At 40.9% G+C, this 20,390-nt stretch overlaps 2 long non-coding RNA genes across 2 annotated transcripts in view; one reads left to right on the top strand and one right to left on the bottom strand.

Moving 5' to 3' along the window:
- Positions 1-20,390, bottom strand: part of LOC140342495 (uncharacterized) — an 82,531-nt gene that overhangs the window by 58,225 nt on the left and 3,916 nt on the right. Inside the window, exon 2 of the long non-coding RNA XR_011923089.1 lies at positions 16,705-16,755. This is a non-coding gene — a long non-coding RNA (uncharacterized lncRNA). The remainder of the gene's footprint in view (positions 1-16,704; positions 16,756-20,390) is intronic.
- The window catches only part of LOC140342496 (uncharacterized), a 31,617-nt gene continuing 12,193 nt past the window's right edge, over positions 967-20,390 (top strand). Inside the window, exons 1-2 of the long non-coding RNA XR_011923091.1 lie at positions 967-1,764; positions 1,964-2,254. This is a non-coding gene — a long non-coding RNA (uncharacterized lncRNA). The remainder of the gene's footprint in view (positions 1,765-1,963; positions 2,255-20,390) is intronic.

The following is a 20,390-nucleotide window of genomic DNA, read 5'->3' as shown; positions in this document are numbered from 1 at the left end:
CCCCCCCCAGTTTTGGGGAAGAAAAAGTGCGTCTTATAGTCCGAAAAATACGGTATTTAGTAGGCCACCATTGCTAACCTTTTACTTTTCAAAATCTAGCTATCATTTTGATCCATTTGACTAATATCTTGAATCGCTAACCTTAAATAACTCTGCAGTTATAATCTTTAACTTTTTGTTGTGGTAGATCAGTAAATGGAGGTCAGCAATGGCAATCTCCATTACATTATCACTTTAGTATATAATAAAGAAATAAACCATGAGAAATTAGTTCTAAATCATGGTGTTTCGTGTGTTCAAAGTTCGAAGATATTCCTATTTTTGTAAGTTTTACTGGGTTTTAAATAACTTTTTACAATGTTGATGCATTTAGCAATTGAGTATGTAAAGCCTATTTTTGCACAATCCTGTTTTATAGCAGGATGTAGCTCTTGCATCAAATAGACCTTGGTACATTGAAATATCCATCAATTGTCAATCCTAAATTTAAAATGGTTTGCACAGACTGTGTGGTGATTTTGTTTTTTCATCTGATCAGAGAAGAACAAGTATTCATAAGGCTACAATCATAGTACTGGATTCCCTCAGATCAGATCTTGCCACATGTCGGGGTATAGGAGGCAACAGTAGATATTCTTTACTTGCTTCAGTTCATTAACCCCCCTAGCGGTAATCCCGAGTGTGACTCGGGGTGGATTTTTTTATTTTTTTTATCATTATTATTATTAATATTATTAATAATCAGGATTTATATAGCGCCAACATATTACGCAGCGCTGTACATTAAATAAGGATTTTACTTGCAAAAAGCGGTAACCCCGAGTCACACTCGGGGTAAAAAAACAAAGCCCAACTTACCTGCGCCCCGTGATCAGCGGCAATCCAACGATCTGGCTCTGATGCCGGGGCATTTTTGCATTAGGGGGCATGGAGAAGCGAAAAATTTAAAAGCAGATTACCGTGTAATCTGCTTTTAAATGCTATCCGGGGCCCCGGCCATGCCGCTGCCTGCCTGCATCAGCAGTTAGATGCGATGCACAATGCAGGACTTCAGCATTGTGCATCACATCTAACTGGTGATGCGAGAAGCATTAGTAAATTGCAGGGGTGATGCCAGTGCCGATTTCCCGCTGGCATCACCCCCGGAATTTACTATTGCTGCTCGCATCACCTGGAAGATGTGATGCTCGCATCCACCTGGTGATACGAGCAACAGCCATTGGTGGATCCAGGGGGTGAAGCAGGGCGGGACATCCCCACTTGCATCACCCGGGAAGATGTGACATCTTCTGGGTGATGCAAGTGGCGTAATGGATTCTGGGGGTGTGATGTGATGGATTCTGAGGGTGTGGCTGGGCGGTAAAAAAAAGTTTTTACAGTAAAAAACACTACAAAACATATAATAAAAGTATAACTAAATATTTGAGTGCACCAAACATCATTGCCCAGTGCCCTGATCTACATTTTGCCCACTATTAGCTCTGACCTTGATCTGATCTTTTGTTGGGCTTTTGATGACTTTTATAACTCACTTCCTGATGTATCATCTGATCACTTTGTCTTTGACCTTTATTGTTCCTGACTGATTACTAGGGACTTGACCACATGGCATCCAAAAGGCATCTCGCCGGCGCAAGTGCTGTTTTGGAGGAACTTGAAAGCAGCGATAGCGATTAGGAGCCCCTTGTGGAATTGAGCGATAGTGATTCACCAGGAAATTCATCAGACAGCAAAAGTGAACTGAGCGACGATTCTGGACCTGAGGTCAGTGCTGTGCGTACATGGTGCCCTATTGACCTTGATGCAGACCAGGCAGCACCGCCACTGCTAATTTTTTGAAATTGCTTAGTTTTTTTATGCAAGCATGTATGCTGCTCTCTGTTTGCTAACATTTCACTTGCAACCTTCACCACACTATAAATGAACATATCCTAAAATACCTTTTTTATTTTGTTTTATGTAGGTACGCTGGACAACGGTTATGTGCTCCCCACCTAAGGTTTGCTAGAAGCAGAAAGTGGGAACCTGTGACCAAGGATGACATTTGGCTGTTTTTGGGCTTGGTGATCCTGCAGGGAGTTGTGAGCAAACCCGTGCAGAAGTGGTACTGGTCCAAGAACAAAATGCTTGCCACTCCATTCTTTGGCACAGTCATGCCAGAATACCGATTTTCCCTTATCATGAAGTACCTGCACTTCGCAAACAATGAAGAATTTGATGAGACTCATCCTGCACCAAAACTGAAGAAAATTTGGTAAGTTTCTCAAATGATTCTAACAAATTTCCAGGGCACCTATGTGCCAGACAGAGACATCAGTGTTGAGGAAAGTCTAATGGCTTACAAGAGGAGGCTCAGCTGGGTGCACAGTACATTGTGTCAAAGACGGCATGAGTTGGTGTGCAAACGTATCTTTTGTGTGAATCCTCATCTGGCTACATATGGAATACAGTACTTTACACTGGAAAAGGGACACTCTGGGATGTATCAATCCCAGATACAGCCATTATAGATTGGCAACATCTTCAGTGCTATCACTCATTGAGCCATTGCTAGGTCAGGGCTATTGTGTCACAACTGACAATTTCTACACCTCTCCTGAGCTTTATGAGTTCCTTCTGCAACACAGAACAGATGCGTATGGAACTGTTGGAAGTGACCAAAATTGATATGAATATGATTTGTATGTAAAGATAATTCTGCCTTCTTGGAAACAAGCTATAAACCTCATTATCTGCGGAGACAGATGCAGTCCCTCAAACATCAAAGGATTGGTTAACAGGGACAATGACTGATCTTCCATGAGTGGATGCCTGAAGATCAGTAATACCTTGGCCAATTTGACCACCTGGTGGCAGTTTCTGCCCAAACCAGTTTACTATTGCTTCAGTCTTCCTGGAGGGGGCAGGGGTATCTGACAACAACCCCAAGCCTGGGACAAGGACAATCTATGTGACCTCTTGATCAGGACTTCACCAAGAATTAATCAACAATGTGATTCGCTCTGGACTTGTAGCGGGGTGTGGTTCAAGGAGAGAAAACCCGGGTGTGTATGTGGGTGTAAGAGAGGGATTGACCATGTGCTAGAGATAGAGCTAGACCCCTTCCCTTCCCCTTTCCTATATACCCTTTACCTTCTTCCCTTTTGTCTTGAAAATCATATTTATATAATATCCTAAGCTATAAATAAACCTTTCCCTTTTGTAAGATCTATTGGTTCTTCTTTAAAAACAAGGCACCCCAAACAGAGGACATTCTACAGAACCGTTAGGGCTAACCGGCGCAACCTGTCATCAATGTTTGCAAAAGGGAAGCTGAAGACGGGAAATTGTTGCCTGGCAGAAAGGCAAGATGATGGCCCTGAGATGGCGTGACTGAAAAGATGTGTTCCTGATGAGTACTGTCCATAATGCCTTCACTGTTCTGGTACACACAAAACATGGGAAAGGTGGTGATTAACTACAACAATACCATGGAAGGTATCAACAGAGCTGACCAAGCCATGACATTCTACCCAGCGATGAGGAAACACCAAAGGAAGTACTACAAGAAGATTTTCAGGCATCTTGTTGAGCAGTGCCTGTGAAATGCCTACATTCTGTACAGAAAAAAAAGTCAGAGGCCTGTGAATCATTCAGACTTCATTTTGCAAGTTTCTGAATCCATAGTCAGGAATAGTGTTGGTCGAATAGCTCACTATTCCATTCGGCAGCTATTCGCTCGAATATAGCAAAATAATTTGGGTGGTCGAATGTCAAAGTCGAACACCATTAAAGTCAATGGGAGGAAAAATTCTTCAGCACTGTGTAGAGCTTCTACAGCCTCCAAACTGATGTAAAAAGATACATTTTAAAAGGATACATAAAAAGATACATTGTAAAAGGATACATAAAAAGATACATTGTAAAGAGATACATTGTAAAAGGATACATAAAAAGATACATTGTAAAAGGATACATAAAAAGATACATTATAAAAAGATACATAACACTATTACATACCCCTGTACTTCACATGAAGAATAAAGAGCACCTGTCAAACCAATTTTAGGCTAAAGCCAGGTACACACTTCCAATAATTATTGTTAGAAAATAAACGATTACGATCGATCAACGATTATGCACGATTATACCTGCTGTAACAATATGATCGTTCATATATAATCCACCAACATTGTCCACACACTAGATACAATCGTTTGAACGATGCAGGGAGGGACATGTAAAGGAGAAAGTGTACCGCAGAAACATGCACAATCACAGAACGACACGATACTGTACACATGATAGATAGTGAAAGATCGTCGGCCAATCAGATCCACCGTGGCGGTCGTTTATTTCCAACGACAATCCTCGTTCCTCGGCCTCCTTGGTCACTTTTTTACAGAATACATGTCACAGCTCCTCTAGGGCTGCAGAAATGATCAGTGGAGCAGAGCTGTCAGCATAGTAAAGCTCCGTTGATTGCTCTGCTCCCTGATTGGGAAAGGGAAACCCTGATGATGCTTGAGGTGTCATCAGGGTTTCCTATTTCTCAGCCAATCACAGAGCAGTAGAGGTATGAATGGAGATAGTGCCCCTGATTCATCAAGCAGAATCGGATTATCGCTCGCGCATTCGTATTAGCGATCTGGAATCGTACGCGGTCGCGCTATTCTCGATGGCCGCGCGTACTTTCGCGCTTCCAGCGATCGCGGATTTTATTGATGAATCAGGGGCAGTATCTCCATTCAACCTCTATTGCCCTCATATTGCCTGCGGTTACAGCTAATTGAAGGCACCTGCTTTCAATTAGCTGTGACCGCAAAGTTCCCACGATCCAAGAATCCCACAATGACATTATGATTCATAATGTCTTTGTCGGATAACCTGTAAAAAATAAAAAGAGAACAAGTTTAAAATAAAAAACACATACAAATACATAATTTAAGAAAAAAAAAATTTTTTTTTTCCTCCCGAATCCTGTAGTTTCTGGGTCGGGTCTACCCGAATTCGAACAGCCATATTCGGGTCGAATATAGGGACAACCCGAATTCGAACATCAACACTAGTCAGGAACCACCAAACACTATCGGTGGCTATAAATAGACTTGGACGTCGTGTTTTCACTATTGTCAACCCAGAACACCTGACTGGTCATCACTTCACTGAATACATCGAACCAACCCAGAGAAAGGCAGCACCTACAAGGATGTGGTTTGCTGCTGAAAGACTGATAACAGAGGAAGGAAGATCAGAAAGGAAACCAGATTTCACTGTCCTGACTGTGATGTTGGACTTCCCTGTTTCAAAATCTACCACACCCGAGATGTCTACTAAAAATGTAAATATTTTTTTTTTCTAAAATCTGCATTTAATTTATTTTATTATTTATCATTAATATTGCACCCTTGTTTGGACAAATTTCAGTGAAAATTGTTGATATTTTTTTTTTGATAAATTACATTGTTGTGGTCAATTATTTAATTATTTTTTATAATTATTTATTATCATTATTTATTATGTTATAATGCATGATTATAATATAATAATAAATAAATAAATATAATAAATATAATTATCATACCCGGGAGTTGATCCTAAGAGTTACAGGCCCACAATAAAAAACAACAAATTTCTATGCAAAAAAAATTGTATCACTTTTGGCATCAAAAACCAACAGAATTAGATTGCTATGGGGGTTAAGCATATAGTTCATTCTCCTATAACCATTGACAACGGTTAAAAGCAATTCAAAAACACAAAAACTGGCAACAAAAGCTTTCAAACAACTTTGCAGTTTTTTATAAAGGGGAAGCAATGACATGGCTTGTTGATTTACCATTGATTTTACTCTGACACAAAAAGGGCTTGTTTTCTGGCTTTAGTGGGTAAAATACCATGATAGCAGTTTCCCTACTGCCAGGAGACCACAAAGAACCTCTGGTGTCTTAACCTTCATATATAGTAAATGTTATCAATGGGTTTCTATACCACCAGAAAAAATAGGCTTTCCTCTTAACATGGAAAAACATAATACAAAGATTTTCCCAGGCATGAAAGAAGATAGATGAGAATTACTGCCACTGATCTTAAATTCCAATAAAGTGATGTAATAAAATGGTGACACATTGGCCCTGATTCATCAAGAAAAATCAGAAGCTCGGTCGCGCATTCGTATTCGCGTTCTGAAATCGGAAGCCGTCGCGCTATTCTAAAACTGAATGAGCTTGCTGCCGGAGCCGCGCATCCCCAGCAGTTTTACACTGGCGAGCTTGCATTAAAAGTCACTGTTCCCCTAAAAAAGCATTCTTTCTAATGGCACACATTTTACCCTTAGCCCTAAATAAAAATGTTTGTGCCATTCACATGTTTAAAACATTTATATGCGCCAAGAAAAAAGCATATTTTAAAATCACTTATTTCTTTCCTGTTGGGCAAGAGTTAACCAAGTTCAGCTTCTCTACATAGGCGCCTATCTAAAGGCGTACGATGCCTAATCAGAGGACCGGCCTGGGAGAAAATCTTGCGACTTTCCTCGGGTGGAAAATTTTTTCAATTGAAAAATGCACCAAAGTGCGCCAAACTTCAGGCGCGTGTAGCTCATAGTTGTGTGCCACGGCGGACCCGCTACGTGCGCCTGAACTGTTTTATCAGTTGAAAAATGCACTGCACTTTTGCTCAGTTCTCATTAAGGTAAGTTTGGATTTTTTTGTGTATTTTGCATGTTTTGCTTCATATGCACTCATGTATGTATAGACATGAGTGCACAAAAAGCCAAACCTGTATGTATGCATTTAGATGTGTGTACATATACATAGAAAAGAGAAATTAGAGGAAGAAATAGACAAAGAGGGCTTTTTGGACCCTATTTCTTCACATTGAAAAGATTGCCTATTTCTTCCTATGATTTCGGATATCATGGGCTTGGCTACAAGCAACATTCATGGAGGTAATTGCTTCTGGTTAAAAGAAGGAATCCACCTTTATGTGCTTCCACTACCAAGCTGAGGGGAGTAAGTCAATTATATATAGTGGGCCAACATCTAAATGCCATTCAAATCTGCAAAAACACCCTGAAGGGATGGAAAAGCAAGAAAATGTTTGGCACAAAGTGGATTTGGCCTTGGAACTTTAATATACTAGTACTATTTGTTTTGTGTAAACACCTAAATAATGCATACACTCCAGTATTTATGAGCATTAAGTTAGGCAACAACACAACATCTGTTCATTTCTAAGAGTGCGAACCTTTTTTGTGAGCTTGGCAATCAATGTGCTTTGATGTTGTGCTTGGCAACCTGGATCTCCTTCCATTACCATCAGGTGTGTTAGAATGAGTATGCAACTCAGCTTGACAACTAATTGACAACCAGTTTGGACAGCAATTGGAAGTGTGTTTGTATACAATAAGGCTAAGATCAGGCAGCACAGCACAATGACAACAAACCTTTAACACAACTACAAATGAACTCAGGAGTTGTGTGGGGACAAATCAACATGAGTGCAAATGTCAGGCTCTAAAAAAAAAAACAAACAAAAAAAAGAAAAAAAATACCAATATGTGACAAAGGCAACGAGGGGGTTAAGTAGGAGTTTGGTGTGGAAACCATGCAGAGATTTGTACTCAATACTTTGTGGAAAAAATGACAACACATTGCTGAAGAATTGCTAAACTACAGAAACTGGCATTACAAACCAGGCACCAAAACATTGCAGCAACAGATGAAGCTTCCAATCATGAGGATTATAAAAAATCACATCAATGCATAACATCCAAGCAAACTTACTGGGGAAACCAGCAGACGAGTTCACTAGAACTCGGGCCCAATTCGTAATAGACTTCGCCGCTCGTCGAGCGTACGCCCATTTCATTGATGAATCAGGGCCATTGTAGCAGAGCAGCAAAGATATAAAAACAATGACACAAGTGGTCTGACATTGCAAATCTCCCTGAAGATGATAGGTATCTAGTTAGCATCTAGACCATTTTAGTAAAGTCTGAGTGACCTACCTAACACAAGAATTTTACTATTTAGTCAGGAAACCTTATTTGTGTTCTTGTTTCAGGTAAGGCTTAGTCTACACAGACCCGTTTCCCCAGCGTTTAACCTGAGCGTTTAAAAGTCCATGTTTCCATGAATTCCAATAGGCTAATCTACACCAGAACGTTTCCTTGAGGCACCTTTTTGAGCGTTACAGATAACGCTCCATGCAATGTTTTAAAAATTTAAAATGCGGTAAACACACACATTGGTGTGAGCATTTTCCCATGTCTTTAAACACTTAAAGACATTAATGAAAGCTCCTTTTGAATTCAATAGAGGCTTTTACAAGCTTTTTTAAACATTTTATGAAAGCCTCAGTTGAAAACAATGCTTTTATAAGCATTTTTAGCAGGACTTTGGAATCAGGAAGTCCCCTTTAATAAAGAGACTCCCAGATCTCCACCGCCCCACCCTGGGGAAAGAGTACAGGGGTACACAAAAGTGTTAAAAATATATGTAAAAAATAAGAGAAGACTTTAATGTTAAAGTATTTTATTAGATGTGTAATGTTTTGTGATTAACTGTGTTAAACATTTTTTTTACAAGTTATCCTACAATAAAAGCATGAAGACACTGTCGGGAGTCCACGGCTGTGCTCATGTCATAAATGCAACCGTGGGACTCCTGACCTCCTAGAGGGCAAATGAGTATGAGTCTACCCATTCACCTCTACCGCTGAATGGCTGAGAAAAGGGAAACCCTGATGACGCTTTTCCTTTTCTTAGCCAATCAATGGAAGCGAGTTCACTGCTTCCCTGGCCCTAGAGGATTTGTGGCACGTGGGTACAGAGTACCACTGTACCCACGTGTTCTGCACACATGTCACAGCTGGGTGCAGAACACATGTCACAGCTCTGCTAGGACAGCGGGAGCAACCAGGAGTGCAAAGCTCCACTGATTGCCTAGTAGGACCGCAGAAGCAATCAGTTCTGGTCTCCTGACAGGTCCGCTCTTTTGATTGCACCCGCAGTCCTTGCAGGGCTGTCACATGTGTGCAGAGTATGTGGGTACAGAGCACGCTCTACAACTCTCCTAGGGCCACGGGTGCAGTAAACTCAAACAACCTCTCCCTTGAGAGGTCGTGTGAGTTCACTGCACCCAGAAAATATGTAGCACATGCTCCGTACCCATGTGTGTACAGAGCACATGCTACAACTCCTCTAGGGCCACGGGTGCAGTGAACTTTCTTCTGTTGATTGACTGAGAAAAGAGAAAGCCTGATGATGGCTCAAGCAACATCAGGGTTTCCCTTTTCTCAGCTATTCAGCGCTCGAGGTAAATGGGGAGACTTGTCCTCATTTTCCCTCTAGTGCCTGGGGTTTCTACACTGTCAGGAGTCCCACGGCTGCATTCATGACATGAGCACAGCCATGGGAATCATCCTTTCATTGTGGGATAACCTGTAAAAAAAAAAAAAGTTAACACAGTGTAAGAGGAAAAGTACACCGGATGAGGGGTCTCTCCTAAAGGAAAAACTATAAGTATGAGAACCAAACTTAGAATTCAGTTAGAGGAAGCAAGGTCTCGGTATTCGGTAGTAAGCATAAATTGTGACCAGTAATACCAAGTATAAGCCACCTTCCTGCCAGTGACCCTCACAGTGGAGGTAAGATCCTCCATATGATGGATTTCATTAACTTTACTCAACCAAAATCCAATCGTGGGTGGAGTCGGATTTCGCCAGCTAGCAGCAATGCAAGAAAGGGCAGCCACAATAAGATGCCTGACGACCGAGCTTTTGTATGCCTTCCTTGAAAATGAGTTATGTTGAAGAAGGAAAAAAGCCGGGACATCAGGAATGTCTTGGTCTGTCATCTGTTGAACAATGGTTCCGAACAGTGGTCCAGAAATTCCGCAAGAGTGGGCAAAGCCAAAATATATGAAGCAGTGTGCCTTTCTCCATCTGACACTGCCAACAACGGTCTGAAACCTCTCGGAAAATGCCATGCAGTTTCTCAGGGGTGCGGTACCATCTCAAGACCACTTTGAAGCAAATTTCCTGGTATTTACTAGCAATGGAAGCTTTATGATTCCAATAGAGGATATTTTCTTTCTGCTCCACAGAGAGTGAGAGACCCAAATCGGCCTCCCAAAAACCTAGGAATGTAGGTGTGTGGTCAGGAGGGGGAGTTTGCAACAGCCCATAAACTACAGATAAAGTGTGTCTAACACCCCCCTCACCCATACATAGCTGTTCAAAAGGAGTAAGAGACCTACAGTAGGACAGGGCCGGGCAAAGATCAGCCAGGAAGTGGATAATCTGCATAGTTTTCCAGAAGTCCAAATGAAAGTCACCCATGGCCTCTCTAAGGCCCCCTGGGTCAATCCATCTGTTTGATCCAATGAAGTGTATTGCTCTGCATACCCCCACAGAAAGCAGTTCTTTAAACCTCCCGTCATCCATCCCAGGAGGGTTAGATGGGTTGCCCAGTACCGGAAATAGAGGTGATGGGGAGGGTGAAAGATGTAAACAGTGGAAGTTCCTTACCGTCAGCTCCCATGTATATCCCACCGTAGGATGGGATTTAAGACTCGGGAAGGCCGAAATTGGCAGCCAGAGAAAGAGGTGCAGAGGTGTTGGTCAGAAACATTGTTCCAAAAATATCCATTGTTTTAATCTCCTTTTTCTGCACCAATCCAATACCCGTGTCAGGTGGGCCGACAAATAGTAATGGAATAGGTTCGGAACTCCCAGACCCCCTTCCAGTTTGGACCTCATAAGTAAGGATCTGCAAAACCTTGGAGCCTTATTACGCCAAATAAAGCGAAAAAGTTTGGAGTTGAGGTTTCTAAAAAAGGACCCAGGAATTTCAATGGGCAGCGTTTGAAAAAGGTATAAAAACTGAGGGAGAATATTCATTTTGATAACATTTATGCGTCCCATCCAAGAAAAAGTCAATTTATCCCACTTATCCAAATCAGAGTTTACTGTGGAGAGCAGCGGGATAAAGTTCCTATCAAATAACTCTGAGTGTTTTGGGTATTTTCGTGCCTAAGTATCCTATGCCTAAGTGTGATCGCATGGGGTTCCCATCGGAAAGCAAATGATTGCTGGAGATGGGAGCTGGTTTCAGTCAGGAGTGTCACATCCAAAGCTGCTGATTTGGAATAGGTAATTTTAAAGTTGGAAAGGGTGTTAAATTCAGTCAGGTTTGTCAGGAGATTAGGCAAAGAAACAGTTGGGTTGGTTATGGCAAACAATAAATCATCGGCATAAGCCGCTACTTTCTGGACCGGACCTCCCATATCCAGACCCGAGACAGTGGAGGAAGTACGAATCACGCACAGAAGCGGTTCCAGGGATAGGATAAAAATCGGGGGATAGAGGGCAGCCCTGCCTCGTGCCATTAGAAATGGGTAATAAGTGAGAGAGCAGTCCATTCACCCTGACCCTAGCCATGGGCTCAGAGTAAATGGCCCACATCCACGATAACATCTTCGGGCCTAGGCCTAAATGTAATAAAGTACAGTCCATGTAAAGCCAATCAACTCTATCAAAAGCCTTTTCAGCATCCGTGGACAGCAACATAAGCGGCACACTTCTGGATTCAGCATAATAAATCCAGTTCAGTACTGGTCCTGTTGTCCCTGGCCTCCCTTCCAGGCATAAAGCCAACTTCATCAAAATGGACGAGTTTATAGATGACCGTGATGAATCTGGAGGCAAGGATTTTTGTAAAAAGTTTGAGGTCTTGATTAAGAAGGGAAATTGGTCTGTAACTCGCAAATGAGGAGGGGGATCTTTACCCTCCTTGGGTATACCCGTAATGGTGGCTCGTAGGGAGTCCAAGGAGAACTGACCTCCTTCAGTAATAAAATTAAATGCTGCCAGAAAATGAGACGCCAAGGAAGTTTGAAAAGTTTTATAGTACATTAGGAAGCCCATCCGGTCCAGGAGTTTTACCTGTGGGGGTATCTTAATTTGGCTGCGCTAAGTTCCTCTGCCGTGATAGGGGTCTCTAATATCTCCCTCTCGGAAGAAGAAAGGGAGGGCATCCCACTTGCCGAGAGATAGTTCTGAATCGCCTGTGTCCTTTCCTCGGGCGCCAAAGAAGAGGAGGACTTCGATATATTATATAAAGTGGAGTAGTACTGGCGGAAAGATTCTGCTATATCTTTGGTATGGTACATTTTCCGTCCGCAGTTGTCTGTGAGAAAGGGGATAAACAAGCGAGTTTTATGAACATGGAGAACATTGGCTAGCAAACGGCCACTCTTTTTACCATGCTCATAGAACATTCTCCTGCATTTAGTCAGAGCAAGTTTCGCCCTGTAAAGTAATGAAAGCAATGCAAAGTAATGAAAGTTTCTCACGAAGAACTCGGAGTTCATTACCCACTGTAGGATCTAGGGAAGATTTGTGTAAAGACCCGAGAGTTGCAATACGCTGGAGAGTGTCCCCAATCTCCTTCTGGCGGGCTTGCTTAAGTCTCGTCCCATATTTAATGAATATACCCCGGATAACTGCTTTATGGGCTTCCCATAGCAAAAGAGGGCTGATCTCAGGGGAGGCATTGGTCTGAAAGTAACTGGACAGTTCCGAATTGAAATCCGCCAAGACCACTGCGAGAAGGGATTCATTCATGCTCCAATTACACGATTTGGGGCAGGAATAGGAGAGTTCAATGGAAATGGATACGGGAGCGTGATCAGATATGGTGATGGAGCCAATAGAACAAGATCGTACCCTGTGTAATTCAGAATGTGGGATCCAAAAGTGATCGATCCTCGAGTACCAGCTATGGGGGGGAGAGAAGAACCTATAATCTCTAGCCTGGGGGTGCAGAACATGCTAAACATCGAGGAGCCTATATTGGGATAAAACTTTTAAGATTCTACCATTGGAACGATTTGGAACAGAAGATGCCATGTAACAGAGGAGGCTATCAAGATACTCACCCCTTTAGATTTAGATGCATCGGTACAGCTATGGTATGCTATCGGATACCTCTTATTGCCTAATCTCGGAACCCTGTCTGCCCGGAAGTGGGTTACCTGTATGAAAGCTACTTGTGCCTTCAGCCGGTATATTTCAGCAAAAATGGAAGAGCGCTTTTCAGGGGTATTCAACCCTTTAACATTATACGTAACTACTTTGACCGTACCCATCGTGGTAAAATAAGGGCGACTTTTCCAAGTATCCCAGTAATAGTGGTGTTCTCAAGGGCCGAAGGTAAGATCATGGGGGTGGGTCAGACAAGGGGGGGGATAGACAGGGGGATGGAACAATGTGTAGAACAAAAAGACAAACAATCAATACAAAAAAAACAATAAACAATAAGCACAGATCAGCTGCGCAATTTCCCTTGGAGGGGGTAGCTCAGGTGGTCAGGATGAGGCTCCCACCACCCGGGCCGGGCCTATCGTTATACGCCAAAGAAAGTATTGGATGATATAGCAAATGTAAGCTGTAAGCTGCGGGGGAGGGTACAAGTATACATCCTCAATCTCCAAAAGCAAAACATTATCAAAAACTATAACAATAATAACAGTATCAAAGCATTCAGCAAAGAAAAAAAAACCCCAAAACCTTACACACAAAGTGCCTTCGTAGGCAAGCAATCCAAACCCCTCAGGGAGGAGGATAACCAGTCCTCATGTATCGAAGTAACAGCAAAACCCCCCCTGGTGGATTGGTCCACAGTCACGGAGGGGCCTGTGAGATGTTGCGCACTTGATCACTGTTGGACTTCCTCTGTCCCTGCTGCTATTCAGAATTCGCTGGAGGGGTTAAAATCGTGGGGAGGGTAGGCCAATCAGGGAGGTTGACTTGGGGAAGCTCAAACATCGCCAAGAAGGTAGCCAAGTACCCCAGATGGCCAAAGGTGGCAGATTTGCTACCTTTTTTGGCGAAAAGTTGGAAAGCTGGATAGAGTGGACTCGGTAAATCACATCTCTCGGTCTATCTGGATCCTGGCATTTTGGGCCCAGAGTTCGATGAATGCGGTCAATTTCTATAGTATTTTCCCTAGGTCTCTGAAGGAGTTCATTAAACAAAGTCGTCGCTGCTGCATGGAGGTTCTTTGGTTCTATCGATTCTGGAAGTCCCCGAATCCTTATGTTGTTACGGCGGATCCGATTCTCCAGGTCATCCTGTTGATACATAATTTTTTGCAGTAGCATTGAGTGTTCATTAAAAGTATGGGTCTGTACGTGGTTACGGAGATCTTCCGCCTTACGCTCAACCTCCTCTATTCTACAGCCAAGGTCCGATCTGAGTGTGGCTAGTTCAGAACGTAGAGAGTTTTGGATGCGCACAAGATAAGATTCAAAGTCTGCTTTGATGGGCAGAGACTTCAGGTAGGCATCTCTATCCCATACCTCAGTGGGGTCCATGGAAGTTTGTGGAGGGCATGCCGGACTTGAGGGGTCCTTATCTTCACCCAGTGAAGAAGGAAAGTTAGAAGCAGAGTCCTCTTGAGTGAAGTCAGGGGGTTCCAAACTAGACATGGCGGTCTGTGCAGTGTTGAATCTAGTGTTAGGGCCTCCTACACTAGAACCAGGAGTTTTGGAACGGGCAAAAAAAGTTCCTATTTCCCGTTTTTGAGAGGATTGGCTATTCGGCTTCCCCTTGCCCATGTTACAGAAGAGGGAGGAACATGCACATAAAGTTGTACTAGAGGATGTGGCGAGTGGAGTTTAAGCAGGTATGTTACCCCAGTATAGTAGCTTATTGTACATCCATGTGAAAGGCCCAGCAACGATGGAGCCTCACATCCTGTGAGATCAGCCACACATAATGACCTCTCTAAAGTCTCACAAACTTAGTAATTGCAGTAGAGGAAGCTGGTGGAAGCTTCAGACTTACAGTATATCAGCCCTGTGAGAAAGTCCCAACAAAGTGTAGTTGCAGTACACACAAATTTAGGGGAGTAGAGTACAGGGTGTCATGCATGCAGGATGGCCGCTTGCCTTTCAAAAATATGGTGATACTTGGTGTCAGAGAATCAGGCACACAGGAAAAGTAGTAAAGAAAGTAAGTAGTAAAGGAGTTCCTATAAGGCACCAATATACTGATCAACAAATGTAAGGAGCTTTTTTTTTTTAAATTGAATTTTCATTGAATTTTGAATATAAACAAAGAGTACAGCAATACAGGAATAGGGTCAATATACATAATACCAATAAACATCAGGTGGAGCAAAATACCCAACAATCAAAGTATATTTCCTCGTCCAAGGTAGTAATGTTATTGTCGAGTAATATTAAGGCCAGAGTCCAATATAAAATCCCATCCAGTATTGCTGAAACAAACAACAATCTGTAAGGAGCTTTTTAAGTAAAAATTATGTTGTAGAATAAGCTTGAATCTCGTTCTCCTTTTAGGATGGATTTGGATGCTGATGCATTACAATACAAGGTGCCATGTGCATAAGATGTCCGCCTGTTGTTCAAATTACAATAGAGGGATACTGGATGTTAGAGAATCAGGCATACAGGGAATGCAATAGAGGGTTTGTCAAACAAATAAAGTCACACAAGGCACAAATGTACTACTCCACAAATGCAGGAGAGTTTTTTAAGAGAAGATTATGCTGTAGAATAGGCTTAAATCCCCTTCTCTTGCTTGGATGGATTTAGATGCTGATGCTGTACAGTACAGGATGCCATGTGGCCAAGATGGCCGGCTTGCTTTCAAATGAGGGTTTGTCAAACAAATAAAGTCACACAAGGCACAAATGTACTACTCCACAAATGCAGGAGAGTTTTTAAGAGAAGATTATGTTGTAGAATAGGCTTATATCCCCTTCTCGTGCTTGGATGGATTTGGATGCTGATGCTCTACAGTACAGGATGCCCTTTTACGTATATTTTTAACGCTTTAAAGGAAGGAGTGAGGGGTTTTATGTTCCCTGTAAAACTCTTATAATTGCTTAGGTAAAACAGCGGTAAAATGCGTCATGCGTGAAAGGTCACAAAAAAGAAATCAGACATGGCAGGTTGTTTTACCACAATCAGGAAGTTGTGAGTCTGTTAATAGTTTCCCATTTGCAATACCGATTACATTACACTTGACAAACAGAAGAGATTCCATTTAGTACACAACAGTTTCCAATATTTTTATGGGAAAAACAACTTCCAAATAGAAACTTGACAGTCCCTTTTTTATGCATTAAAACACATATATATGTTAAATAAGACATAATGCAATATTGTATAACTATCAGGAACAGAAAAATTTTTTTTTGCATGGCGTAGACATAAAACACGTGTGAAAGTTTAAATACAGTTCCGTCATTAACATGACAATGGTAAGGGAAAATATTTATTTGGTCACATAGGGAAAAAGTCTACAACCACCTGTTCTTTGCATCTCCTCTTTTAAGTTGAAATTGTCCAGCTTCAGCATAGTACATGAGACTTAAATATAATTTTTTTATTTGGCTCTGCTGGTATGTAAGCAGGGTGGTTAGGTCTCATATAAGAAGGAGAGATACATGGCAGGATTTATCCTGAAATACAAATCAACCTACATTCTTTTAGAGACAACAGCCACAAATAATTTATATTGGCTTTATAGTATATAAACACAGTCACAACCCCAGCATGCAAACTAAAGCAGAATTAAAAGTAAAATAAAAAAAACTTTATAATTTTTATTATGAACTAATTTAAAGTTTTATTATAAACTAATATATGTTGAATTTTAAACTATATACCAAACTAAACAATGTCCTACCTGTGGTTTAACCCCTGTGGTATCCTTGAGAGAATTAGAAATTTTTCAATGCTGTAAAATAAAAATGAAGATCTTAGCTAGTGTGAAAGGAGGATATGTCACATTTTAAGGGGGGAGAAACAAGGGAATTTTGACCCTCACAGTTATGCTCCCTAATCCTTGTGAAGAGGTACCTTGTATTATAACTGTACATAATAAATTTTGTACATCAAATTACATACACCACATTCATTGATCCTTAACCTCCCTAGCGGTAACCCCGAGTGTGACTCGGGGTAGAAAAAAGTTGCAGAAAGCGGTAACCCCGAGGTATGGGAAGTAATAGTAAATACAGCCTTACCTGATCTGCCGGCTTCCCGTATCGTCCATTGCTGCGATCTCTGTCCTCTTCCTTCTTCCTCTGTCTTCTGCACCCGATGAGTCACCAAGGAGTTCCCCATGACGTCTGTGCGTGTGTAGGTTGCCGTCGGGGCGGAGCGGGAAATTCAAAATACATTTGTATTGCATTCAATACAAAATGACTGTATTGAATGCAATACATTGGATTTATATGTGTAAAAGCAGTACATTGTTTTGAAGAACAAATTTTACAGTATATATATTAGTATGAGTATAATATGTATTTTTTTTTTATTTAAAAATGTTTTTTTTCAATATATAGATTTTTTTTAATTTATTCAATTTATTGTTTTTACATGATTTTGTGTTTCAAACTTTATTATATTTATACTATTATAATATACTGTAAAATAAATTTTTATGAAAAACAATGTACCATTTTAGACATATAAAACCCGAAAGAAATGAACCACTAGGGAGGTTAATACCTGCGCAGTACAGCCTCATAGATTTTTTTGGGCTGTCTACATAGAGTTTTGTAGACAAGCTCTATAAAAAATGGATGTTCTGTACAGGTGCTGGCAGAAGAGGTGTGCAGCTGGTATATAAATGGGGGCCTCAGAACTTCAGGTTTTAGTAAATGAAGGGGAGAGTTCGGGTTAGGTCAATAAAAATAGAAGGGTGTGGGGAATAAAAGCATGCTTGACTGAAGTGCATTTATTCTTTATGATGTAAGAAAACTGCTAAATCCAGACTTTGCAGTGCTCACTCCCGCTCATGTATGCACTGGCTTGTTTTGTCTTCCCAACAAAGATTGTTGCATTTCTCGCTACACTGAACTTTCATATACCAGTTTACTTCTCTTGTGTTTAATTGTTGGGTCTTTTAGATATGCAAGGTTAAGCAGTTAAAACAAAAGGATCCTCCTAGTTGCAAAATGTGGGTTACATTTAAAATATCTTCTAAGTAACAAATCACTGAATAAATAAAATACATGGCAAAAAACCAAAACCTGGAATTTTCTTTGGTTTCAATAAATTTTATTAATGTTTTTAAACAAATTTGTATGTATAACAAAAAATAGAGATACAGTACAGCGTGCATATTAAAATCATAGCACAATATTGGATGTACAAAAAATATAATCTCAATTACAACACAAAACAAAAGAAACAACATCACAAATAAATTAAAAGTAAAGGGGGAAGGTAAAGAATGAGTTTAGGATGACATATTACAAAATCACCAGCTTAGAGATAGTCCATACCTAGAGGGTTATTACAACAACTGCATCTTTGGCAAAGAATACTGCTGCCGGGGGTTCCCATATAGTAGAAAATTTAGGAAACGTGTTATCAACTCGTTTTGAATCTTCAAAAAAGGGGATAGCCTGAGATTTCCAGTGTTTTGCAATGGTTTGTTTTGCTGCAATTAATATTAGTGCACACAATAAGAATTGAACATTGGTGAGGTTAGAAGGTTTAAACTGCAGAAGGGCTATAAATATGGGAGTCTGTACCTCGCTCTTGACATCCCCAAAAACAGAGTTGTAATATTGTGGGGGAAATATATTTAATCTGATGGTACCATGTACCACCGCATCATGAATTTAAAAGCGGATTCCAAAGTTAGTTTATTAATAGAACATTTAGCAATTTTTGCCCAGGTACCGAACCATTCTTCAGCTGATCTTACCAAGTCCCTTTCCCATTGAGAGTATGAGTGCACTGATAAACATGTGTCGTCTGAAAGCTTTGCGTACAATATAGATATCAGTTTCGGACAAAGAGGTGTTCTATAGTACACATGTTTAAACAGTTATTTTGACAGATAGGTCTTTCCCTCTAGTCAGAGAATCAAGCCAATGTCTGAATTGTAGATAGCGAAAAATCTTGGGGTTCGGTGTGTCGTGTGAATCTCCTCCCAACTAAGAATAGAACGCCTCCCTAAAAGGGAAAAAACTGTTCCATAATTATGAGCTTTCCGCCCTTAAAGGGTTTGGGGCACACAAACCCAGGCTGAAAGAGAGGGTTTCTTTGAATTGGAAGTGTTAGGTGTGGAGACATTAAACCTGCTAAATACCTAATCTCATCCCGCACTTTGAATACCTGCCTCAACTGAACACTCAGAGTAGGGGCGTAGTTTGTAGGGGAGCCAGTGAAGAGAACATATATCTATTGGGGATAATTAAACCGTCAACAGGGCTATTTGAGCCCCCTGATAATATTTTAAAATATTGAGTGCCCCAAGCCCCCATGATGTTTATGGGCATACATAGTGTTTCTGGCTATGCAAGACTTTTTGTTGTTCTAAATAAAAGTAAAAAACACCTTCTGGAATATCTTAAGCATGTGCGTAGGGACCAGAACTGTCCTAAAATAGTACAGCAGTTTCGGAAGAATCGTCAGTTTGAAAGAGTTGATCCTACCCATCTAAGAGATAGGATGGGAATCCCATTTGTTCATCAACTGCTTTAGATGAACAAATAAAGGAGAATAGTTAGTGGATAGCAGCGTTGTGTATTTGCTGGTCAAATTAATGCCCAAGTATTCCAGATGGGATGGAGCCCACTTAAAAAGTTAATTCCTCTTGAAGAGTAGTACACAGCTGGTCAGACAGTCACATTTAAGGCCACAGACTTCTGCTCATTGACCAATAACCCGGAATTTTCGCAAACATCTTAGGTACATGGGTTAAATTGGGTAATGAGATTTTTGGCTGAGTGATGGCCAATAGAAGGTTGTTCGCAAATAAACTTAGTTTGTAGGACGAGTCTGCTATTAAGATACCCTGAATATCAGGATTCTACCTAAGTTAACATGCTAAAGGTTCTATTGCTAAAATGAACAATATAGACGACAATGGACACCCTTGTCCCATTCCTCGGAATATGGGGAAAGTTTCTGAGAAAAAAAGATAGGTAGCGGACTTTTGCCAAGGGATTAGAATAAAGTGCCTTCAGCAATGTCATAAACCCTGGGCGAAACCCCAGCCGCTTAAGGACATAGAACAGATAGTCCCAAGAAATGGAGTCAAAAGCTTTTTGGATATCTAAAGCTAAAAGCATGCTCGGAATTTTTTCACGGTGTACATAATCGATGAGACTTATAATTTTCCTAGTACTATCAGAGGCTTGCTTAAAAGAGACAAAACAACAAAACAAAAATTTGTTAAGTCTAATCGCTAGTATTTTGGTCAAAATGTTTATATCAATATTTAGTAGGGAAATTGGCCTATAGTTATGTGGGTCAAAAGAATCTTTTCCATGCTTCGATATCATGACAATGTGAGCTGAAAGGGAAGACATAGGGTGGTCTGGGTGAGTTCTCAGATAATAATATTCATTA

Source organism: Pyxicephalus adspersus, chromosome 12 (genome assembly GCF_032062135.1).
Source record: "Pyxicephalus adspersus chromosome 12, UCB_Pads_2.0, whole genome shotgun sequence".
NCBI lineage: Eukaryota > Metazoa > Chordata > Amphibia > Anura > Pyxicephalidae > Pyxicephalus > Pyxicephalus adspersus.
Note: the sequence above shows the minus strand (reverse complement) of the source record. Positions and strands in the feature narration are given on the sequence as shown.